Source organism: Artibeus jamaicensis, unplaced genomic scaffold (assembly GCF_021234435.1).
Source record: "Artibeus jamaicensis isolate MK-2021 breed Jamaican fruit bat unplaced genomic scaffold, CSHL_Jam_final contig_3126, whole genome shotgun sequence".
In the NCBI taxonomy this organism is placed as follows: Eukaryota; Metazoa; Chordata; class Mammalia; order Chiroptera; family Phyllostomidae; genus Artibeus; species Artibeus jamaicensis.
Genome location: NW_026521723.1, coordinates 13,263,039 through 13,290,035, shown reverse-complemented (window position 1 = coordinate 13,290,035; position 26,997 = coordinate 13,263,039). Strand labels below are relative to the sequence as shown.

General features: G+C 36.7%; 1 protein-coding gene across 2 annotated transcripts in view; it reads left to right on the top strand.

Moving 5' to 3' along the window:
- The window catches only part of LSAMP (limbic system associated membrane protein), a 637,805-nt gene that overhangs the window by 473,881 nt on the left and 136,927 nt on the right, over nt 1-26,997 (top strand). The window lies entirely within an intron of this gene.

The window sequence follows — 26,997 nt, the reverse complement described above, 5'->3', positions numbered from 1 at the left end:
CTGCCCCAGCACTGGCGTTCAGTGGGAATAAGTCCAAGTAAGTCTGTGAATGGGCCCTTTAAGGAGGAATTGCCTGGAACTCCAGCAATTCCTGTCTTCCACAGCCTCTGTTCCTGCAAACTGTTACAGCCAGAAGTTATGGAGACTTATCTTACTGGCACTCTGGACTGGGGAGCCCAGTATGGGGATGGGGCCCCTCATTCCTGAAAATCAGGAGATATTCCTCTTGATTTTTACCTGCCACATGTGAATGTGGGACCAGCCTATTCCACATCTCTGCCCTTCCAGTTTTGAAGTGGTCTCTTCTTTAATCCTGTAATTCTAAGACTTCCATTCAGCTCAATTTCTGATGGTTCTGACTGATGGTTGTTCTAGAGTTTAGTTGTAATTTTGATGTGGCTGTGCGAGGAGGTGAGCCACGTTTACCTACATCTCCATCTCGACTGGAAGCCCCTCTGCATGTTCTGTGTCCAAATTTCCTTGTTTTAAAAGACCAGTCCTATTGGATTAGGGACAATCCTAATGACATCATTTTAACTTAATTACTTCTTCAATGACTTCTGAGATACTGAGGGGTAGAAATTTTCTGTGTTGTGTCAGTAGATAGGGTAGAACGTGAAGTAATTCAGTCTGTAATAGTAAGAGACACAAATCTCCAGTTTGGCATTAGGTATGTTCAGCTAATCGACATGGTCGAGACCCTGAAACTCCACCCCCATGTAGAATCTCTTTTTATTCCCATTGCCACCAGAGTGTCTTATTCTCTCTCTTTCTCCTCTCAACCTCTCTTTTTCTCTCTCAGTCACTCTCTCTTCCCCACATGAGTGGGAGACCTGTCATTCAATAAAAGACCATTAGAGTCCCATAGCATTCTACACAAATTCCAAACTAGATTAAGAGAATGAATCCACCTTGTTGGAATAGCTCTAATAATAATAGCAAAAGTAATAATAATAGCAATAATAAAATTATAATAGCAGCTACATTTTAGTGAGTGTTTACTGTGTGTCAGTCTCAATGCCTAGTACTTTTCTGTATTACCTTTCACATCTTGTTACAAATTTATGAGGTAGACACAATTATTATCCCATTATTATAGATGAAGTAACTAAGGCATAGGAACACTAAGCAGCTGGTCCAAGTTCAAAGGGTTAATGAGATGCAAAACTATATTCTGCCTAAAACCAGTGCCTGTGCTCTTAACTACTCTACTATATTATATTGAACCAGCCATTTCCTAAAATATGCTTTAAAAACTGTGTTTTAGTGACAAAACTCTCTTTCCAACCAAACTCTGGCATTGCACTCTATTATACGGCACAGATATGCAAGCTATAAGTCAAAGAGAGGGATACAGAGAGGTGCTGTCTCCTCGTTTCCTCTTCTTGGAGGGTCCACCAGTTTGAAAATCACAGCCCTGAATCATGCCTAAAGTCCCTGCACTTTTGGACTCTCTGCCTTGGAAGCCTTGAACATTCTCATCTGTTCTGATTTCCTTCTCCCTATGAACTTTATATTGCTATCCTCTGCTCAAGAAAGAATCTGGGGCTAAAACCCTGAATGCTTGCCAAAAGAATCATGTGAAACCCCAAACTACTTTATTAGTGGCATCTAGTTATAAAAACATAGTTAGACCTAGTCACAGCATAGAATATTGTGGATTATTTTTAAGGGGAATAGAAACATCTAGATCAGGAGACATTTCTGGAACCCGTGTCTTAAATACAGGATGTGGTTTGCTGGTGAAGTGAGGGAACAATTATTAGGCACCCCTCCAAGTATAACACTGAGTGCTCTGCATGGGCCTTATCATTTATTCCTCATCAGAGCCTGCAGAGAAGCCTGCACACTTCCTGGCCTCACTTCTATCAGCTTCCCCTCACAATAGGAATGCCTAGAAATTGATCTCATTCAAGAGGAAAAGTTATATCATTTGGAGACAAAAATAAGAAAAGCACTTAATGCTTCACTTGCTGACTCCTCTGCAGAAAAACAGCCTTCGCAGCCACTCGTCTGCAGGAACACATCCTGCTACGGAATATTATCTTCTCATCCTCTCTGCCATATGTTCAGGCAATCTGTGTTTCACAGCCTATGTTAATGCACTGAGTCAGAGGCAGTGGGGTTCACTGGGCTAAGCACAGACTGCAAAATTAAGGGGTGTGAGTTCTAATTCTGTCCTTTCCCCCAGCTTGCTGGCTGACCTTCAGGGAAGCGATATCAACCTCATATTGTCCTCCATTTCCTCCTCACTTACCACACATGACTTACAATATCTGAGCAAATTGAAGAAAAATGCTAACAATGCCAGTGTAGAATTTCACAAACATCTTTGAAACTTTTAAGTGCCCATCGTATCAAAATATTGTACTGGGCCCATTAAAGATTCTTTAAAAAATTACTACCTTTTAGTCATTTGTAATCTAGTTGGAAAATGAAGCATACTAGTAATATTTCTTAAAATCAACCATTTTCCCTCTATAACTTAAAGTTATATTAAGAAGTCATTAAGAAAGGCATTGCATAACTCCTATGACAATTCATTTATGTTCACACATGAAATCCTTCATAAAATGAGCCAAAATATGCACATGTATACACATGCCTATGAATAAACAAAAACATGATTATTTTCATCCAAAAAATATAGGAATGGTTATTACTACATTTCTGTTAATAGGAATGTTTTTCTTCCCCTCTCCTGGTCAGGGATCAGAGGAGCTTCCTTCCTCTCTCACTCTCCTTCTGGGAAGCCTGAGCAGCACACCCCTAAAAGTGCTGAAGGAAAGATCAAGATGACATAGAGATTGCAGACAAGAAAGGACTTTCCATAATGAGGTGATAATTCAGTTACAGGTGGGAGTCTTGTGGTATAGGAAAACATGTTTCTGAAGCTTTCCTGCATAAGAGAGCCATCACATCTTCCAGAAAAAGGTACAAAATGTCTTTCTCTAAACACTGAAATGACAAGGATGTTACCAGGGCTTTGAGATGGAAGCAAATGAAGCATTAAGTTCATTGAAATTATACCACAAAGGCATTTGAGGCAGACCTGGAAAATACAATTTCCTCAGCTTCTTTGTCTTGGTATAGAACTCACAGTAGTGACATCGTTGTCTTATAATGGCAAGGAAACTGGTAGAATATTGTCCCTAATGTCCTTTTCAGTCCAGTTGCCACAGGTGCATCGGGGGTTTGGTCTTCTGAAAGAAAAGATTAAAAGTGAATATATTGATGACAGAGACTCAGGATACTCAGAACGCAGCTTGGGGCTGGGGCAGAAATGACAAGGTATTGCTGAATGTTAGGTTGGTCTACGACCACAAAGTGCTCAAGGTAAAAGTTTTCTAAACCAATAGGATCTGTTTTCGAACATAAGCTATTTGCACAGTGGTTGTAGCCACTGGAAATGACTGTGGTATGGAGCAGACTCCTATGTCTATCTTCAGTGGATCTCCCTGCCTGTCTGATATGAATTTTGACCTCTTATGGGTCCAATATTTCTTCAATTAAAAACACCATACTTTTCATGCTTATCATGAGTACCACTACCTTACATAAATTAGTCACTTAATTTGAGTTAAACTTCTATAAGATATCCACAAAGAGGAATGCTCAGGGTACATTCGAAGCAATATTGGATGAATGTAAATGTTTAATTTATTAATTTTGACCATAAATGGTGGTTGAGGATACATTTGGACTAGGATTCTCAAAAAAAAAAAAAAAGAAAAGAAAAGAAAAAAGTAGGCTTTCAACTTCAGAAAGACTTACAGCATCTAAAACTTTTGGATTAACTTCTTCAGGAAATCAGGGAGAAATTGGGGATGAAAGAAAGAATATGTTAAATCCAATAAACTTTTGAAAATCCAGAATGTGCTAGAATTAAATGTCAACTGATATCTTTTATTGGAGAATATTGAATTGGCCAAAAAGTTCACTTGGTTTTTCCATAAGATGGCTCTAGTACTATTGTTCATTTACTTCATTTGAAGTAATTTTGTTAGATTGTAATACGAAAGCTGTCATGTTGGCATGCATTTTTTAAAAAGGCATCAAAATTGGTGAATTTTTGTGTAGCCATTTTAATATTGAAGATGGAAGAAAATATGCATACTATGTTTGCCATTTTTGGCATACTATGTTTTATTATTTCAGGAAAGGTAAAAACACAATGGAAATGCAAACAAAACGTGCAGTGCAGTGTATGGAGAAAGTGCTGTGACTGACTGTGTCAAAAGTAGTTTGCGAAGTTTCCTGCTAGAGGTTTCTTGCTGGATGATGCTCCATGGTCAGGTAGACCAGTTAAAGTTGATAAAGATCAAATCAAGACATTAATTAAGAACAGTCAACATTATACCATGCAGGAGAGAGCCAACATACTCAAAATATCCAAATCAGTAGTTATTGGTGAAAATGAAAAAATGTATCTTTTATTTTACGGAAAAATAAACAAACTTTTGGGGTAACCCAGTAGTTAAAGAATTGTAAAGGCTCTAACTGTAAGTCCCCAAAGTTTTCCTTCTCAGTAAGAGAAGGATAGAGGAGATTTCTTCTATCATGGAAGCAAAATGACAGGTACCTGAATCCAAATTTTTAGTGAATTTTTTTCTGCATGATAAGTCTCTACTTATCTCCACTTGTCTCCACTTTCAAGGGAGTTATCTTTAGAAAATAAGTATCTTCTACCAAAAAGTAGGTCTTATCTAAGAACAGACGTGGGCAACAAGCTGTATGTCATGAGTCAATTGAAGACTGTGGTGCAGAAATAGTGAATTTATTTCTAAATAAAAGAGGGTAGATACTCAACTGTGTCAACCTGTCAAGACAAAGAATTTTTTCCCTGTGTATTAAGATCGTTTGGAAATGACTAGTTAGACTATAATAGAAGCTTGTCTTTTTTAGGGTTTTTTTTTCCAGAACAACACAGCTGCTCATTCTTGGGTAGGAGGCCTACTAGTTGAGATCTGTTTGCAGCAGAACCTTGTGTGCAGGTTCAGGCCCCAACCTGCTGATCTCAGCTCTCCCAGTGCTTTGCCAACTCCTCCCCCACACTCAGATTTTAAGTTTTCCAATATAGCTGTATGGAGACAATAATCATGGAAGAGGTCATAAGCTCTTCTGAAAAGTTGTCATGGGGAGTAGTATGTCTCCAGGTGAGGTTCTATACATGAAGGTGAATCATGGTAGCCTACATTTGAACTTGGTTACACCCCTGGTGACCATGTATATAGCTCCACTTGTTTTCCTCCTTGATAGTACCTTGAATTTTCTAATAAAACTCTTGAGGGGGGAAAAATCTGATACTGGCCTAATGACAGCTTCCAGTTATTTACGCAGAGGACCTCACTTCTTTTGCCTGCCAAAATGGTTAAGGGTGGTGGGGGACCACTGACCTTCCCAGGATCAAAAGCACTCATTTTGGAGATTTGTGTTGGAGGCAGCTCCAGAGTCACATGACTTCCCTGAGTAGCAAAGCAATTGAGATGTAGGTGCCACAAGTGCAGCAAGCAGAGACGCTTTCATTTGCTGTTGTTCATACACAGTACCTGGCTAATTCTGACTTATGCCTCGCATCTTCACTTAGATATTTCACTTCCTCCAAAAAGTAGAAACTAGTAATACATACAGTCAGAGCTGCTGGTTAACACTACTTTTTGTTTTGTTTTTTTTACCATCAGCAGTTACTACAATGACTTGTTTAAATAATCATTCATGACAATACCACTTAGTAATTAGTAATACAAATGAATTTTCTCTGATATAAGGGGGTCAGCCAAACAGCTACAGTAATCATTGTATCTGTTGATTGAAAGTTTGCCCTTTAAAGTAAATGTAAGTTCCCGGAGGATGTCATACTGACTTTATTTACTGTTGTATTCTTAGGACTTAGGACAGTGTCAAGTATAAGCAACATATACTTGATGCTTAATAAATATTTGTAAATGAATGGATTAAAGGAATGAATGAAGTTTGATATCACTTCTATTTTCAGAGGATGAGAACATGATCTGCTGAGATATTTAGTATAGAAGTTATCAGAACCAAACCAAGAGCATGGGTAAAACAATTATAATTCTGGAGAAGCAATAAAAAAAATAGAGACATCCTATCAGGATGCAAGCATTGAGTATGTGTACCAAGTTGTAAGAGAAAATATCAGAAATATTAGGAAGAAAACTGGTGGAAGGGTGATGCCAAAGTCAAGTACAGAAGGCCTGGCATAAACTATCAAGGACTAGATGGACGCACAGGGTCAGGAGCCAGTAGACACCAATCTGGTAACAGGGTATGGAGCATTTACAAGGAAATAATCATGGAACTACTTTAAGAAAGTTGCCTAGTGTCTTCCTCCTTGGTCAGAGTAGTCATAAAGGTAACTCTAATAAATGCTGAGCTCTGGGATGAGAATGCCTTTTGTTTACCAGCCACCTTAAAAATCATGTGTTTGGTTGCCCTTTCATTACCCTTTGCCCTTTCATTGCAGTCTGTATTTGGCCCCAACATTGAAAGAGCTCGGCTTCGGTGCAGCTGAGCGTTCTGTCTCAATGCTGCAGCTGATGCATCCAGCAGGAACGTTTCACACCTTTGCATTTTTTCCAGTCCTCTTCTTTCTCTGCATTTGTCATGTGCATTTTGATTTCCCTGGCCTCTTACTAAAAAAGTAACTTGGTTACTTTTACACAGGGATTCTACCATGGGGAGCAAGAACTTATTTTTTCTGGCTCCCCATGGTACATTTCCTGTGCTTGTATATCTGGAAGAGGAGACAGGTTAATTTCATCCTTTCAATATGAGCTCACAGAGCTATGTACATGAACACCCAAGGATGGGGGAGTGGAGGTAGGGCACTATCATTCAATAAAATCATATCTTTTAATACAATGTATTACTTATAAGGATAAGTGTATTTAGAAATTCACATCACTTCAACTAGGACATCTTCACTGTTAAGACCTGATACAGAAGAAATAGAAATGTTTTGGGACTCAACTCTCTGGCCCCTCGAGTCTCTCTATTTCATATGCAGATGATGCAGTAAAGTAATCATTGCCTTTCTGCATAGCTCAAATACTTCACCTATATAGACATACTTTCTCTTAGCTGGCTCCTGAACACTCTCCTAAATGTGTAGTCCTAGGATAGAGCCCTGACACTGGCCCTCCCTACCTGGCCAGCTCCCTGCCTGGAGATGTCTGAGTAAGCTAACATAACAAGAATGCAAAGAAATACTACCGAATACAATTGGTAGTATGTTAGCTGTTGAGGCTGGTTCATTCCAAGTTCATCCCACTCTCGGTTCATTCTGCTTTGACACCAGTTACTAATTCACAAACTTGTATCACACTTAGTTGTCAACTTGCCAATTTTAACCTCAGCATGGGTTATTAGGCAATCATTTAAAAAATTGTTTTGTAGCTTTTAATTAAAGTATAATATGCATACAATAGAGATTTAAAATCCTATGTATGGCTTTGATGACTTTGCACAAAGTGAACATACTGTTACCACATCCCATGTCAAAAAAATAAAACACAATCAGACCAAGATGATTATCCTCATTATCACATCAGGACTTCTTTCACCAGAGATAGGTTCTCTCTCTCTCAAATAAAATGGGATCTCATAATAATATGTACACTCTCATGTTTGTCATCTTTCACTCAGCATTGCGAATATGCCACTTACAGTATCGTGTCATCTGCAAATAATGACAATTTTGTTCCTCCTTTTTAATTCTCATAACTTTCATTTTTCTTGCCTTATTGCATTACATGAGAGTTTCAGTATAGTATGACTGATTAGAAAGGAGAGTAGAAATTCTTGCCTCATTTTTTTAAAGGGTAAACTTTCAATATTTCATCATCAAATATAATGTTCACTGTAGCTATTTTGTTGATCCTTTAATGTCAGAAAATTCCTTTCTATTTTTAATTGCTAGGTATTATTGTCATGAATGATTATTAAGGTTTAATAAATCATTTTATATATATAGGGATCATATCAATTTTCATCTTTATCCTGTTAATATGGTAAATTGCATTATTTTTTAATATTAAATTAACAATGTTTCTGAGGAAAAAATCTAGCTTTGTTTGAAATGCTATATGTGATAATATATATGATTTTGGTATTATAATATTTTATTTTTGCAGAAAATATAGGCTTATTATTTTTCTTTCCTGCATTTTTTTTTGGTCGGGCCTTGTTATTGAAGTTAAAATGACTTCAAAAAATGATTTTGGAAATGTTCCCCTATTTTCAGTCTCCAAAAAACTTTTTCTTCTGATTTTTCTTTCCAGCTTAAATGATTGCAAGGGTTCATTAATGAAGGACCTCAGGTTCATTGTATGGGAAGATTTTAAATATGCATTAAGTTTATTCAATAGCTATTGGGCTATTGAGATTTTTTTATTCATCTTGTAACAATTTTGGGAAATTGTTTTTCAAGTGATACATTATTTTCATCCAAGTTTTCAAATATATTGACACTAATTATTTACATCTAGTTGTTATATTTTTAATGTTTTATATTTTTAATTTTTCTTCATCTATAACTTCATTTGGATTCATCATGTATTTTGAAAATTATTCCACATTTGTTAGTTTGTTCATTATGTACTTTTTAAAATTATTTTTAATGGTTACCATAAAGATTGCTTCCACAACTCTACACTTATCATAAACCTCCTATCATTTCTGTATATCTTACATACACATTGCTGTATTTACTTTTAAAAATGTTCTATGCTTAAGTCAGGATCAATTTATCTTTTGAGTTCTCTACTCATCATTATATCTATCTTTTGAATATTGGTTCAAATTATGATTTCTAGTATATTTTATTTTAGAGGTTCTGTTTTTGTGTGAAAGTTGTTCAAGTCATCCTTTATTTTCTTGGACATATTATTTACACAGTGTTAAATTCTGCCATCTAATAGAATCAATACCTGGATAACATATAGGTGAGTTTATTTGTTTATTTTTTGGTATGTATTCTCTCTTAGTCTCTGGTCATCAAATCCTGGTTCTGGGCATGTCTGGTAATGTTTTATCAACTACCAGAAATTGTATTAAACAGTACTAGAGACCCAGGGTGATGCTAACTTCCTCCAAGAACATTTGTTAACAGATTAACTTGACCCAATCAAAGCTAGTCTATTTCATGTTTGTTATTACACTTGATGTACAGTCTTCCAAAGGTCTCAGCTGAAAGTATGTGCTATTTACCAGGGCCCCTTAGCAAGATTAAATTCAACTTTCATTGCTCAGTATTATGAAAATGACAAAATCTCTGCTTAGATGATTTAGTCTATCTCTTTTTAAAAATATTTTATTTATTTATTTTGAGAGGCAAGGAAGGGAGGGAGTAAGAAGAGGAGAGAAACATCAGTATGTGGTTGTCTCTTGAGCACCCCCCACTGGGTTCCTGACCCACAACCCAGGCATGTGCCCTGACTGGGAATCCAACTGGCAACCCTTTGATTCGCAGGCTGAAGCTCAATCCACTAAGTCACACCAGACAGGGCAGATGTTTTTGTCTCTTAACAGCATTTTTTTTTCTGGTTTCTTGGCATCTTACCTCATGCATAAACATTTTGGAAATTAACATATACGTTAAGAGGAAATTCCTCACAGATTCCAGGATTTGCACCCTCATGCCCTAACTGTTTTGGTAGTGCCATATATATATGATGTGTGTCTGTCTTCCAGTTCAGGGACTAATGCTTTCTCTTGGGCTCTTTGCCCCATACTTTGAATTGACAAATATTCCATATTCCAAAGTGGGGAAAAAGCTGCAAATGTGTTACTTACCTCAATGGTTGCCCTCCTTTATGACATCTTACCCCCAACCCCATCTCCCAAATCCAGCTATCTGGGTTGCTTTCTGATAATTTGAAAAGTTTTGTGGGGTTTATCAAACCCAACTTTTATAATTTTTTTCAACAGAAAAGTTAATATAATACCACTTACTTAGTCATACCTGGAAATGGGAAGTCTCATTAATTTTTGTATTGATTGTGATGCTTTGTTCAATCAATATATATTAAATATATAAGTAAATTTTTCAAAGAATGTTCTATTTAAGAGTTTGAGTTTAAAACAAGTTCTCCTTTAGACTCTTATTGTATTTAAAATTTAAGCGAACACTGACATTGCCTTGACAAAAGTTTTAACTGAACTGAGTAGGTAATGTCAATAAGAACTCAAAAGCAATCTTTGTTCTTGATGATCGACCTGTGATTACTGAAATTTGTCTACGTGAGCAACTATGACAGTTTCTATGACAGTTACAACTCTATTAAATTGAAACATTTAAAAAAAGCAATTAAGTAATTTTATTTCTTAAAGCTGATGTCTGATTTCTTCTAAAGTTTCCAGTTTCATTGTAAGGAAAAAAGTGTTGGATCCTAGGACCAGAACACTTTGATGGCAAGATATCTGAAAGCCACTGGTTATTCTGTATCAGCAAGATGTAGAAAAAGACTGTTGCACTGGTGAGAGAGCAATAGGAATCACAGTTCAGTGGCTCCAAAACTTCAAAGTTGTGTGATGTTTAGTAAGTACTTTCTCATGCCTCTCATCCTTCACACTTCACAACATCTGAATCCTGGTAGAGCTTAGAAAGATGTATTACAACCGTCAGTCGTCCACATGGGAGACAAAGGCCCATGATCCTGGGCTCCCCTAGATGAATATTTAATAGAATAGGTTCTTAGTCTGAGCCCTGATTCAGATTTATTTCAGAAATCCTTGTAGCGAATTACATTTTATAGATATTTATTGAGCATCCATTATATGGAAAATATTTGATTAAGTCTTTTAGGAATATATGTGAGCCATAATTTGGGAGTTTACAGTTCAATAGCCAAGTAAACAAGGCAAAATAAGGTAATACCTGTAAGAAAATAAGGAAGTTGTTCAGAGAATGCAAAACATGGAGCTTATAGATGATTAGAAGAGTATAGAGAAGGGGAAAAGAAAATAAGGATAGGCTTCATGATGAAGATATATTTAAGATCAGCATTGAGGAAACATATAGAATTTTGATAGACAGATATGCAGAAAGAAGGAAATGCAGATAGGGGCACCTATTCAAGTAGCACAGTAATTTGGACAAACGCACAGAGGGAGGGAACATGGATGGGCCCAGGAGACTAAAGGGAGGCACCATATTATGGAGGTTAAGAAGCCCTGGCTATGGAGTCAGATATTCTTGGGTTCAAATTCTGAGTCCGTCTCATATAAGATATGTGACCTTGAATAATACCTAACTCTGGCTCTCACTTTTCTTATTTGTAAGATGTGGATAATGATAGTAACATAAAGAACTATTGCAATGATTAACTAAGATAACTTATTAAGTATTTATCACATAAGCACTCCTTAAGTGATACCTAGGATTACTTCAGGATTGGCAGAACAAGGTTCACTAGGGTCTCAGAGCCTTTGAAACCTACAGTATTTTATTTCCATTGGGAATAATTAATCTACAAGAGGGTGGAACTGCAAGAGCTGAAACTTAGAAGTCCTCTTTAAAGTTTCAAATTGACAATCACCCGGGGGTTCAGTGTAAAACATGAGGCTGAATTTCAAATAGGCAAAACTGCAGTGTTATTGATAACAATGTGTGTATTTAAAGAGATTGTCTTTAATAGCCTAGGGTCGATACGTCCTTAATTTCAATGAGAGCTAATACCTCACCTTCAGTCCTTCATCTCCCCAGCATTTCCAGCAAGGACATTCCTACTGAGAAGAGTTTAGTACAAACTCTAAATGCCTCAACCAGCAGCAGCTTCCTTTCCCAGAGGGCCATTGGCAAGAGTGTACTGTCAGAAACTTATCATTACCACCAGCCATCCTCCTCATTAAGTACAATGGGAAAACTATATTAATGATTGCTTTTAATACTGCACTGGAAGTCTGTGGATTTGGGTATGTATCATTTCCTTCTTAAGAAATCCCTAGCTTTGGAGCCACCAATTTCTGGGAAATCGTTCCTAAATAAGCTTGTTATAAGGAGATGCATTTTCCCTCAGAGAGAGAAAGGTAGTTAGAAGCAGTTTGGGAATTTCCCCCAAAGGCTTATTTGAGGGCTGGTTCAGAACTTCTTGGCAAAGTGGTATCCTCTAAGAGTTACCTTCAACCCCAGATCCCAGGAGGCAGCAGTGAGGGCAGATGGAGAGCAGGAAGCTCTAAATCTTCATATGTACAGTTTAGCTCCAGTTATAGATTGGACCTGAGAACGTGAAGTGGCATTGCTCAGGCTATTTCATCCTTTAAGTGAGAACAGCTTAAGCAGGATACAGAGATTAAAGAAATCTCCGAGGGGCTAGAGGAAATAAGATCTCCCAGGGAGTTAAGAGCAGACAGCTACCTGTCATGCGCTCAAGCTCTAACTGATTTTAGGGGGAATAGTTAGTCTAACAATAGGAGTAGAGCAGTAAGAAACCAGCAATCCAATTACTCTTTTCTTGTGGGTGGACACTCAGTTTGGGGGGAATGTAGTTCGTTTTGACTTCATGTGAAAGAGGGAGGAACTGTTAGCTCCCAAACTTTGTAGAAGGGTATGTGAAGCTGATCTCGAGGAAAAGTCAATCCGGATGTCAGGAAGTCAGAGCCACGTCAAAGAGAATGAGAATAAAGCCGTAATCTAAGTCTTAGCCCAGCTGACCTCCCCAGCTCTCTTCCCAGGACTCTCTGACATGCACCCAGTGCTTCTGCCTCTCTGGCTCACCTGCCATGCCTCAAGTGGAACTTTGTTCCAGGTGTTTATTTTGGTGTGTTGTTTTTTTTTTGATAACTTGCTCCATTACTAAAATGCTTTTCTCCCTCACATAAACACTCAACTTTCAAATCTCATTTCAAATGAATTCAGCTTTTGAACTTTAAAAGTGAAAATGATCTTTTCTTCCTATGAGCTCTTTGTAACTATGCTGTTCATCTGTGCAATTCACTGAGTACTTTTTTATTGCATTGTATTATGCTTATTTGAGTCTATACTCATCTCCTTCCAATAGACTATAAAATCAATCTGTGAAAGCACTAATGTTGAGAATTCAATGTGAGGAAACTTTGAAAGCCCTGGATGCTAATGTGGTTTTATTTTTACCTTTAATGTAAACGTAAGAATTCAAGGTAGGTCTTTATCCAAAGTTTCCAAAATGTGGTCTACAGATCAATTGCATGAAAATTTACTGGGAAACTTTAAAAATATTTATTCTTAGGCTTCACTACAGGCCTACTGAATCAGAATCTCTGAGGAAGGACCCGGAAATCATGTATTTTAACAAACACATCAAGAGTGTCTAATATGTTCAAACTTGAGATGATTAAATCATCCTATTTTGGATTATAAGATGAAGCAATAGCAAAAGTTGTGAGGGAAACTAGAAACATTACTATTAAGCTTTTTATTATGAGAATGCAGAACATATTTCTGAATATGGCACTCTCTTAAAGCACATATTCTCCACTGAGTGGTTGTTTCTTTAATGGTGTGAGATAATTACCAGTTATACAGGAGATAATCTCCAGTGTAACTGGACACAATAGTGTGAGATAATCTCCAGTTGTACAGGAGAAGCTGACTCAATCATCACGGCCTAGCTTTGGCAGAGTTTTTTTGAAGCAGATCCTTTTGCTCCTCAGATACCAATGGAATTACGACCCTTTGTGATATGAAATACTTTCACTTTCCTAAGGCAGCCAGGTTTTCATATAAAGGAGAAAATAATAAAGATACACACTTGAAGCCAGACAATATTTACAATGGAACTTAAGAGAGACACTAAATTTGTTGGCAAAGCTATTTCTTGTATTCTTTCCTTAGCCTGTTCTTTCATTTCTGTCATTGTTTAGCATGAATCTAATGTTTCTTCCTTTAGCAACTAGCCAGATTACCAGTATCTTTTGCAATACATTCATTTTAGCAGCATGTAGTGAATAAATATCAAGTTATTCCATAACAAACAGAGAAAATGTAATAAAAAACAAAGTAATTTTCACAAAGAAAGAAAACATCCTTCAGGAAGCAGTCTGGTACAATGAGAGGAGCATGATGGTGAATTCTGAGATGAGGTCAATGCCTGCTTGTTTTGTCCTATGTTATGCTATACATTGTCCCCTCACTTCGTATTTTATGTCTTTCTAAGATGGGGCATCTAAGACTGGGCTCCACTGAAACTTCGGTCTCAATGCAAAACTCATTTTACTATTTGTGAGAACCCAGCTTTTCATTAATGGAACATCTCCATTCACATTGATCAAACTAATCTTGTGACAAATAGCATATCATTTTGTGACCTCCAAGACCTGCTTTTAAAGTCAAGGGGTCCCTCTGTTATTTTGTTCCTGTATAAACCAAAAGTCATAGACCAATGAAGGAAACAGAATCTGAAAGTCAATGACACAGACAGAATAAAAATTATCAAGTTCTATGTTGTTATAATAAATTATTATTTACCTAACACCTGCTGTCCTGGTGCTAGGAACTCAAAATAAAATTAGGCAAGGTTCTGAAATGGATTAATTCCCTGTCTTGTAAAAAAATATTGACAGCAACCAAAGAAATATATACATTTTAGTTTGAATGGATGTTTGTACCAATTATCATTTTGGTAGCTTATATGACTACAATTATCCATATACTGAAAATTACTATTAATCTTCCTATATTCATATATCTACATTAAACAAGCTGTATCTAGACAATGAAATTTTTGTTTGTTATATCTTCTTTTGTTCCTACATTTTATGTATTTCTTAAAACATTCTATAATTCAAAACTCACATTTTTCAGGACCAATTCTACTAAAGATGGCATGGATTGATATTTTGCTTGCCTCAAGTGATGCCTCTATGTTATAAGCACATAAACATAGTTAGCAATTTATTTAACATGACATCTCTGATAAAATATTATCATGAATTTCTGTTAAATATTTTGGGAGATATTCATTATAAGTGAAACCTGATATAATAAAAAATTTAAATGGTTAATTATTGGTAAAGTCATTTCAAACATGGAAATGATCAAAATATATTTCATAAAAATTTTAATATATCAGTGTACACAAATGAGCATATATTCATATCCTTATTTTTTATTTAGCATCATGATAATTTGGGGCAATATAGGCCTGCTTAATAGTGATCAGCGATTTTTCTTCTCATAAACTATGCCCATAGCAAATTGCCTTCAAATTCCTATTTTAGATTCTTTTAATGCAATGAAAACCTAAAGACCTCTTGTGAAATAATCTGAGTGCAGTATTTTTACATTTGCTTTCAATCTTTTATTGTTGTCTTGCCCACATCCAATAAAATAGTACTTAAAACTTTTCTCTAATAACTATTTCCAGTGTATTGACTGTAGTTTAAATAAAAACCTTTTTAACACATATTGCAACAGTCTACACAATATTAAGCTAACTTAATACCAATTACTAGTATGACTGTGAGCAACAGGTTTGGTAATAAAGACAACCCACGTCTAAGTAAGCATAGAGCTTAAATGTGGAGGAAGTAAGTAGGCATATAGTATTACTCAGTCCCGTTCAGCATGCCTTGGCCATCCCTTTTAACAGAAGAATAGAGGGTTAAAAAGCAGATGTGGTAAAGTTAAGGCTGGTTTAGAAATTAGACACTGTTTTAAAATGTGTATATAATGCAACACATGTTTTTATGCCACCACGGTTCTTTTTAAAAAAATTATAATTAGCACAAAAATGTACTGTATTGAGCTATATTCCCTATTCATTGTGCCTAAAATTAGAAAATCCTACACCAGATGCTGCTGTTACTGAGTTTTCCTCAGAAAAATTTTATAGAAAAAAAACTTTAAAAGTAGGTAGATAAATAAGACACACACTTTTCTGATTAAATTATGCTTTGTGATCTAAAGATATCTTAAAGATATATATTATTTTAAAGGCATCTTTTGTATAATTCATGAGTGTGTGGAAGACATACAATGTGGAAAAAAGTTAAAATTAATTAAAATAAATGAATAGGATTTATGTACTTAACTAAATGGCAATGACTATTAATTGAAGCTTTATCTAAGTCTGAAGTTACTCGGATCTAGTTTGCATATTTGCTAAAACTTTCTGCCTGGTGTCAGAATTCCCCTAATTAGCTAACGTAAGTGTGGCAACTTTACTGTATGCTCTGTTCCATACGTTTCCTGCATCTAAAACTGTGCCCAGAATACTGTAGGACCTTAATCTAATAATTTTAAATGAATGCGTTAAATAAATTAACTTTGGATATGGCTTTTTCCCTGGCTTAGAAATTGCCTCCAGGCTTCCAAAGTCTAATTTTTTAGATTGCTGCTTTTCTTTATTACCTAGAAGCCTCACTCTTCCTCCCTAATTCTGGAGACAGTGATAAGCCTTTGTCAACTCCCTGAGAAGTCAGTGTAAAATGACCTTCCATCATCACTTTGAATTCTGTGTCAAGACTAAAATCAAAAAGAGGCTGTCAAACATATCATCTGTTGTTTTCTTGATCACTGCTTTGATCATAAAAATATCATTCTGGTAATTTTTATTATGATAATAATATTGTCACTGTGTCAAACAAGCTAAACATTTAAAACACATTTGAATAGAGAGAACAAAACCAGTTTTTACATTTAATTATTTTTAATTATTTAATGACCAATGTATATATAAGAGGAAGAGTTGATCATCTAATGTGTCGAGTGTTGTGTGACACATGATAGACATGTTACTGAAATAAGGAACCCAAGTAGGATCAAGCACTTTGTCCAGAGTTTCACATTTATTAGATGGCTGATCCAGGATTCTCTTTTCATGAACCCTCACTCTTGTTTGTGTTTTCAAAATGTGTTAATGAATAGAAAGTGGAGGAAACACCAGTTAACAAAAGCAGGAAGTACCCAAACTGAAGGATTCATTTTGTTCTAATTTTTGAAGAGCCAGTAGCAGCAACTCAAGTCTGTCTTTTCTAGTGTTAATTTATAATTTATATCTGACCTGCAGAATCTTTGGCAGGACCCATTCAACTGACTCAAGATCCATGTGAAATCTAGTTTAGCTATCCCAGCTACCAAGTAATACTTATCTCTAAAGCAACCCTGAGATATTTAAGGTAGCAAAACACTGAAGGACACTAGAAGTGTTGTAAGAAAGTGTGGTTCTTTCAGACTTCCAGTTCAATTTGCTTGTTTAGAGAGGTCTGAATGTGACTTACAGAAAAGGTTAAAGACCTTGCCTGATGAGTGTTCAATAAATGTTAACTGAACTAAATTGAATTGAGACCCAAGTTCAAATCCAATTTAATACCAAAATAGTGAAGGTTTGGTCAGATCACAAAGTCACAGCTGATGGGATTGCCTGGGACAGGTTTTATGTCATGTGTGGTGAGAAGAAAAGGAGGAGATTGACGGGACACCTGGAATTATGTTTCAGATTCTGAAAGAGTGCTATTTACAGCCAAGAAGTGTCATGACATCTTGCTATCTTTTACAGATACTAAAACATTTTGCTATTTCTTGAAATCGTGATGATGTGAAAAATCCTTGTCTCTTCTTTTCCTACTCTCCCAAAGACATTCCCCCATCCTGCCACTCTGACACAAGAGTCTCTTCTCACATAAAATATATCAGGTGCAGAGCTATGTCTCAGAATCAGAAAGGAACAAATTTGCAACTACCCAAACAACTCTCAGTAAGGCAAGCTTTCTGAGTTTATAGCCAAGGAAGTAAGGAGATGGTACTAGAAAATAGCAAAGCCACCTGTCTTACTCTGTCCAAGCTGTTGTAACAAATTACCACAGTCTGGGTGCCTTATAAACAACAGATAATTATTTCTCACAGTTCTAGAGGCTGGGAAGTCCAAGATCAAGTCTCTGGTAGATTTGGTGTCTGGTGAGAACCTGCTTCCTAGATAGCTACCTTTGCATTGCAACTTCACATGACGGAAAGGGCACAGGAATTTTCTAGGCCTCTTTTATAAGGGTACTAATCATATTAATTAAGGCAGATTCATAATCTAATCACCTCATAAAGATTCCACCTTTAAATGCCATCACCTTGGGGGTTAGGATTCAACATATGAATGAGGGTGAGGGGTACACAAGCATTCAGACCTCAGCATTGCCCATGCCCAGTGGACTTTAATTTTGCTGGAACAAGCAGCATATGAAGTACAACACACACACCCTGTCCACTGCTTCCCCAAGGATCACAAAGGCCAGAGTGCAGTTTGCCATTGTCCGTGGTTCTTTCCACTTGACTTTCTCAAGAGGCTCTATAGTCCACATCATGTTCTCAGAAAGTAGAGAAATCATCTCTCAGGGCCCCTCATGCCTCCAGTTCCTTCATCATTCTCAAATCAAGACTTTTCTTTCATCTGAAATTGAGCATCAAACAAAATTGCCTGTGTTGATTGAACTTTGCTTTCTCTGTTCCCTTACTCTCCCTTGTCCTCTTTTCCCATTTTTTAAATAAGGTACAACCAAAGAGTTTATCAAGTGTTGCCAAAGTGATCATGGGTTAGAAGACTATACTGCAGGGATTCTTTATAATTAAACCAAAAATAAACCCATATCTGGAAGTATAAGATGACCACATAAAAATTATGCTTTCATATTTTATTGATCTAAATTACCCCTTCCTTCTATTTTGTTTTTCAAGATTATATTTAAAATTCCAGAAACTATAATTCTCTTTATTTTCCTATTGGTGAATTTTCTGTATTTCATCTCATCCATGCCTAACCTTTATTTTCAGATAGATAATTCATTGCTCAGTTCTTGAAATTTTTTTCTTAAAGCTTGACCAATTTTTCTAGTCCTATTCATCGCATGTATATAATGTATTCAAATTCCCCCTCAAAATATAGGTAGAGCAAGGAAAGGAAGACATGGCACACCCCCCAGCTGGAATCTGAGAAATCATCAAGTCTGTAAGATTTAGTTTTAGAAAATCGTGTAGAGGCCCATACCAGCCAATGAATTTCCCCCAGGCTTCAGAGCTGGTCACCAGGATCATTACCTACACGAGTCCTCCACAAATGGAGGTAGTGTTGCAGACCCTGTCCAGCAGAGTCTGCCTGTTGTGGTTTGCCACGAGAATCAATGCACAGGTGACAACCATCCTGTGTGGAAAAAGGGAATAGGCACAACTACTCTCTCAAGGGGAGAGTGCCTATGGTGCCTTGGCCACTCCCTCAAGAGGTGAGCACCCCGACCCTTGCCTAGACAGGCTTTTATTGTTTTCCTAGGTGGGGTCTTACATCATAGAAAGATTTGTTATCTATCACATGGAACATTATTCTCTACATTCTAGGTACAATCAAGGAAATAAAAATAACATGCAGAGGGGGATGGCAATGAGCTCATTAGCTCTGTCCTTGGGAGAGCTCACACAGGCTTTGGAAGTTACCTTGAGGATAAAAAGTATACATTTTTTGCTTTAAACCAGGGTGAGGGGGTTTTAGCAAGAGCAAGCCATAACAGTCTGTAAGTATTTTCTAGGCCTGATTCCCATGGGAAAACTCAGTTTGAAAAAAACTCGGTCTAGCTCCTGCCCACCACTTCAAATCTGTAGGTTTTCCATACAGAGCTGAGTTACATTTGCCAGGCCAAGACAAACTGGTCCCCTGCAAGGTAGAGCCACATGTAAGTAATTTATGAAGAAAAGAAAATAAATAGTCTGGCTTAATGGCAAAACACAAACTCTGTCTACTCAAACCATCAGTTCATCAGGTACTACTATTGAACAGAATACAGCATCCAATTTCTCATGGTCCAGAAGTTCAAATAAAATATACTTGTGTTTTACATAGGATGTTTATTTCATTCAATAATACTATAAAAACACAGCAGAAACTATATTTTTAAGGATATCATTTTGGTGTACTATTTTATTTATTTATTTTATTGTTGTTCAAGTACAGTTGACTCCATTTTCACCTCACCACACCCCCCACCCCACCCATCCCTGCCTCCCACCCTCAAACCTACCCCCTCTGGATTTTTCCAAGTGTCCTTTATACATCTTCCTTGATGGCCCTTCCTCTATTATCCCCCAATTCCCTTTTCCCTCCTCCTCTCTGGTTACTGTCAGTTTGTTCTTTATTTTAATAGGTCTTGGTGTACTATGTTATTTTATTTTATTTTTAAGATTTCGTTTATTTATCTTTAGAGGGGAAGGGAAGGAGAGGGAGAGAAATGTCAATGTACAGTTGCTTTTCGTAGGTCCCCTGCTGGGAACTGACCTGCAACCCAGGCATGTGCCCTGACTGGGAATCGAAGGGCTATACTCGGGTTCGCAGGCCCACACTCAATCCACTGAGCTATGCCAGCCAGGCCAGGTGTACTATTTTAGAGTGAATACCTTTAAGCTTCTAAATTCCAAGGTTATATACAAAAGACATAGATAGAATTATGTTCTCCATTATAAAAAACTTTCCTTTTACACAGCTAGTTCCTCAGGCCACTGTTCCTCCTTTCTCCCATCCTCTCAGTGCCAGCATTGTGAAATGAATGGAGTACATAAACTGCCTTCTCGTCGTTGGCTATATTAATTCTACTTGCTGACTTTTGTCTCAAACACTCTACTATTTTCTTCCCAGAAAGCTACCAACACCCTCATTAAGGGCACTGCAACTTTGGTACTGTTGACTCCCTTGTCCTGGTCCCATAACACATTACCATGGTTCTACTAACTCTTCAGATGGCTGCTCATTTCCTTGTCACCTGAATATAGGGATACTCCTCATTTGAGGATCCCTATGAGGATCCCTATGTATCCTCATAGGGATACAACTGATCTTCTTTCTCTATGCACTCAACTAGGGCTGCTCTTATGCCTATATTAACCAGAGGTTAAAAGCAGACTATCCTGAGTTCTAGACCTGAGCTTCCTTGCCTGCTGATCATTTTTTGGATGTTTTATAGATATCTCAATTTCAACATGGCCAATAAATCTTCCTTTCCACAACAACTAGTTTATCTTAAGGTTAATTCTTCCTCCATCATCTAGCATTATCTTGATTCTTTCTCCTTTGTTCCCTAAATTTACTCACTCACAAAGCTTGGTGATCTTCTCTCTGTACCACCTCTTAACCGGACCCATCCTTTTCATTTGGTAACTATCAAGATCACTTACCTGAACAAGAGCTGTAGTGTTCCACTTGGTCTTTCCCACCTTCAGTCTCTTGAACTCCAAACTATTTGAAATTGCTACTTGTAAAATCAAAGATTTGAATGCTCTGATACTGTGCTGCTGTCACTACACTATGAATAACCTAAGGGCTTTCCATCGCTGTCCTAGTAGAGTCCAAATTCAGTTTGGTGTGCATGGCCATGACATCCTCCCCATATTAATTAAGGCTTAGGACATCCTCTTATGTGATTGTGTGCCCCAGCCCTCCTTGACTACTAGCTCTCACTTTGCTCACTACGCCTTATCCAGTTGTTTTTGTCTTTCTTTCCCTGAATTATTATCAGTGGAAGGAATGCTCCAGAACTAGATCACTTTTGCCTCCTCCTTCTAAGAGCCACGTCACCTCTACCTCTGTCATGTGCCTCCTGTTCAGCATTGAAACTTATCTCTTCATTTGCATAGAATTGTATCCCTTAACTTTAATGTGTGTTCCTTGGCTGTTACTCTCTTATGACTGGCATATCATAGTAATCAAAAAACATTTTAATTGGATGAATATTTCTCTAACAAATAAATTTATGATATTGATATGATTTTTATAAATAACTACCAGATTAGAAAAGAGTACCTAAAGAGTAATAACTGATAGAAACAGAGAGTACCTAAAGATGATGTACAGAGCCATGTCATATGTTATAATGTTTTTCCACATTGACCACTTTGATTTTTTCTAATATTTACTTTGTACTATACATTGTACTATACATGCAGAGCAAGATCTAAGTAATCATTTTCTAGGCTTTAGTTATAGCAATGAACTGTCTACTGTCTCTATCAGTAATTGACTATTTAGTGATTCTGGAATCTACCCTGATATCTTATCCCACATCTGAGTCTTTGCACACATTTTTCTTATTGTCTGCATGCTCTTATCTACAAAAAAGCTTTTCTTTTAAAAAATGTATCCATTCAGTCCCAGCTCAAATTACAATTTCTTTATGAAAATTTCCCCTGTCAGTCAATTATAATTACATGGAAGTTAAGAGTGCAGGAATGGTAGTCAGAACACTCAGGTTCAAATTCTGTTCCCTCTATTTCTTTGGTGACTTAAGTTAATACATGGTTTTATTATCTATAATATAAAAATAATCACAGTATCTTTCTCATAAGTTGTCAAGTCTAAAATAACATCATAATGTTATTAATGCTATTTTATTATTGCCTCACACCTTAATGTTACCAATACATCTTCTTTCACATTACATTAATTTTCACATTCTTCCATATGTTATTTTTCTATAATTTAAGTTCGTGTGTGCCTCAACCACTCTATTGTAAACTCTCTAAAACCACAACCTGCTCTGTTTTGCACCCACCATACTGCCCATCTTTGTGATAGGTATATGCTACTTGCTGTGCCTTAGGATTTGAGCTCATAAATTTTGGAGACAGATAAAACTAGGTTAAATCTCCACTCTGCTACTTACTAGCACTCTATTTTGGGGTAAGTTACTCAACACTTTTGAGACTCTGTTTCTCCTTTAATAAACTTGGAATAATAACAGTTTGTTTCTATCTAATGGAATTGCTATTAAGTATGGTAATGATGACTGATACAGGAATGTGTAGGATGAGCTAAGTGCTGAAAAGAATATGTTAGATATCGCATAAATATTTTTTAAATCAATTCAAGTATTTGGACAAGAGATCTCATCCATAATTTTAAAGGTGGGTCATGACAAAGAGAAAGGAAAAACAAGGGAGCAGGGAGTACACTCTCAACAGGACCTTCTCTAGTCCCAAAGCTCCTTTGTACCTGCAGTCTGACCCTGTGCCTCAGAGCATAAGAATCACTTTGATCTAACCCCCTGACACTTGATTTTATTCTTCTCTTTGTGAAACAATCTCATTAGAGAAATCATGCTGCTGAGAAAGCAGGTCACTCAGCTGGGAGCAGGGAAAGAAAGCCTTGCTCGACTTAGTCATGACCTCCATGAAAAGTGAAGTGTTAGTGAGGGGCCATAGGATTCACAGTGATCCATGGCCAAGGTTTTCACCAGGGGCTGCTGGGAGTTTGGGCAGAAGGAAAAGTAATGATTGGCTTTAGTGAACTGCTGCTGTGGGTGTTAGCATTCACTCTTCCCTCCCAGTTAGTAATCAGGACTTTCCACTTAGGGGAAATTCTGAATGGAAGGAAGAGGTGGGGTGTTGCCAAGGGTGATAGCAGCAGTGATATTTTTAGAATAAGCACCCAACTGGGTGGCTCATCATCTGCAGTCAACATTGACCTCACTGCATTTTCTTCAAGAACAGAAGAGTTCATTAAAGCACCTAGGACTTACTTCAAATTTAAGACTATTTCTTTTCAACCAATTTATATAACTTTCATCTCATTGTCTTCATAAAATGTAATAGCAAAAAAAACAAACAGAATAGGCCATTAAGATTTTCAGGCTCACATCTCCATCCCATATTCAGACATGGAAGACCATATGACCTCCCCAAAACAAGCCAGGAAAAACCCTGTGATCTGAGGATGTGGAGGGGCAGAAGCTTCCCAACACAGAGGTCACAGTTTATCTCCTCTTATTTCTCAAAGTGGAAAATGAAAAGGTTAGCACCTAAGCCACCAATGAAATATTTTTCTGTACTTTAAAGCCATCCAAACCAAAAGGTTCACAAAGCTTCACTGGACAGTAGGCTATTCAGTAAAACAAAGTTAAGAAATAAAGATATTAAGTGCTAGTCATTCAAGTGGGTTGGAGTGGCTTTTCTTTCATCACATCTGTCCTTTTACTTACTGTAGACTGGGTTTTCCAGTCTAAACTCCCTAGAATTTTTACAGGTAGGAGACTATCCTTCATAAGAAAACTTTCCCTAATAGAAAATCAGCCCCAATATCCTTATTGTAGCCAAGATTTGGAAGCAGGCCAAGTGCCCACCAATAGATGAATTGATAAAAAAAAAAAGAAAAGCTGTGATACATCTATAAAGGACACATGGGCAAAACCAAAGTGGGGGAAGGATCAAGTGTAGGAAGTGGGGATGGCTAGGGTGGGAGTGGAAAACGGAGACAACTATACTCAAACAACAATTTTAAAGTTTTTAAAAAAGTGTGGTACACTTACACAGTGCAATACTACTTGGTCATAACAAAAAAGGAAATCTTATGTTTTGCAACAGCATGGATGAACCTGGAGAGTATTGTGCTAAGTGAAGTAAGCAAGTCAGAAAAATGCAATTATCACATGATTTCACTTATATGTAGAAACTAATGAACAATTAAACTAACAAATAAAATAGAAATAGGCTCAGAGAGAGAATAAATGGACAGCTGACAGAGGGGAGTCGATGGGGGAGCTGAGAAAGGTGAAGGTATTAAGAAAATAAAAACTTCATAGACACAGATAACAGTATAGTAATTACCAGAGGGAAAGCAGGGTGAGGGGAGGTAGGGAGAATTAAGGGAAGGATAAATGGTTATGAAAAGAAACTTGACTTTGTGTAGTAAACACACAACACAGTGTGCTGACAATGCGTTATAGAATTGCACACCTGAAATCTCTATAATTTTATTAACCAATGTCAGACCATTCAATTCAATGAAATAAATAACAGTAAAAAGCAGATAAAACTAAACAGTATAGTTTTAGGGCATATATGTGTAATAAAACTATAAAGAATATGAAGAGAATGGTTAATAAAAGTATTATAATATTGACTTTTAGAAAGAGTAGGCAGAAATAGAAATGTACTTGAGCTGTAACTAATTTTCTAATTTTTGAGGCACATGGTTGGTATATGTGTATTTGTTTTATTGTTTTTTAAATGTGTACATATAAGTCATATAGTCCCTTTTAATGTATATTTTATAACAAAACACATTTAAGTAACCTTAAAAAATAGCCTTATTGCTATTCTTCAGAATCCCTCCTAGAAGAGGTACTCAAATAATAAAAGTGAAAATAAAATATCTTACATTCTGCCTGACTCAAAACAGGTGCATGTTAATTATTTTCTTTTAGCTATAGAGACACAAGATTAAAGGGCTGCATTGGGACTCTCAAAAGTAAATCTGTAATTTTGTCCAGATGAGGTTCCTTCTTCACTGAACATAAATCAGACCCAACTGACAAATGGACAGGGCTGTGTTGGAGTCATACCCCAAGTCACTGCTTAGGTAGTTCACAACATAACTAACTCTTTCCCCAGTCTAAATTCTGTATTTATTGATCAACGTCAAAAGATAGACCAGGTATCTATGTATTGTGTGTACTTATTATGTGTGTATTTATTTTGTTTGTTTCTTTCTCAAGTAGACTTGCTTTCTACTCTCCATTCATGAGTTAATTAATTACCTTTATTTCTCCATTTGGGGCACTGGAAGATTAAGATGCTTTCCTGACAGGGTCTAAGGAAACCTCTTTATCTAGTTATATTAAGAGTCCACATTAATCAGCCACAGACTTCTGTAAAATATTGTCACAGCAAAGATGTACTAACTAGCTCTGTTCAACTTCCTGTAGTGTACAAACACAGATAGCAAAAACTCTTCACAATAAATCATTAGTCAAATAGGGAACAGAAGGCACATTGGCATCACACATTTGTGACACTAGTCTTCTCTCACATAAATCTTTAATTCTGTGTTCCTCTTCACCCGTAACATCTCAAATGAAAATATCTCAACATTCTCTCAAAATTCTTTTATTTCCCTCTATTTCTTTTTAATGGTTTATGACCTGAGATCCATGGAACGAAGTTCAATTTCTTCATGCTGGGGTCAAGTTTCTTGAATATTCTGGACCCATGTTCCTTTTTCTCTTACTTTTCTCCTGTATACTACGTACTCAAAAATACTCCTTCCAGTTCCTCCCTCTTCTCCTCCCCCTGCCCACAGTCACTCACTAGCACTGTGTCTTTCCTGCCAGGGATCATCATATTTGGACATAATTCAACAAATCCTGTAAAACGAACCCAGCAATTCACAATATTCACTCAGTATGTTAAAGGCAACTCCTTGTCTCCCCCCCCAAATCCCTGACTTCCATTTAGCGATTAAAGTTATTCCATTTCTCACATTTACATGTTAGCAAAGGAAACGTGGTGTAAGCCTTTTTATAACCCACCATCTGTGGACAGGTGACATTTTTATCAATGTGAGAAATTCTCTTTATATCCACATTGTGAGTTACTTAGAGATGTCTTCTTTTGCTTTTGCCTCCTTCAAGAGCTCAGTGAGGTGTTCTATAATTGGTGATGTTAGTGCTTTTTCAATAAATTAATCATTGAACAAAAGAACCAAATATGAATGCAAGGTAAAATCTAAAGTCAAAAGGACTAGGGATTCCTAAGTTCTTTCACCAGAATAAGAATTGTCTAGTATGTACTTGAACAACAATTAAATTTTTTTAAATTAAAAATGAAAAAATAAAGAATTATCCAGTACTTTTTCCTGGATTCTGTTTAATATGTCATTCATTCATTGATTCATTTTGTGAATCAACAAATATTTATTGAGTAGGTACTATATGTTAGGTATCTTTCTGCTTGTGGGGAATACAATTTAAAAAAAAACAAACAAAAATTCTTTACTGCCCTCATGAGTGGTCCAGTGTGAGGAGGTGTTGTGGGAAGGCAGATAATCAACTAGACATAATAAATACAATTTAAAAACATATTACCAAATAGTAAGTATACACAGAACAATAAAAAACATGGAGCAGGATAATGGTCTCAGGAATATGTAAAGGCAAGGTGTCTGTTTGAAATAGGGTTGTCAAAATCAGACTGACTCCTTGAGCAAAGAATTGAAGCAGGGGAGAATGGCAGGAGTCAAGTGGATGACTTTTTCAGGC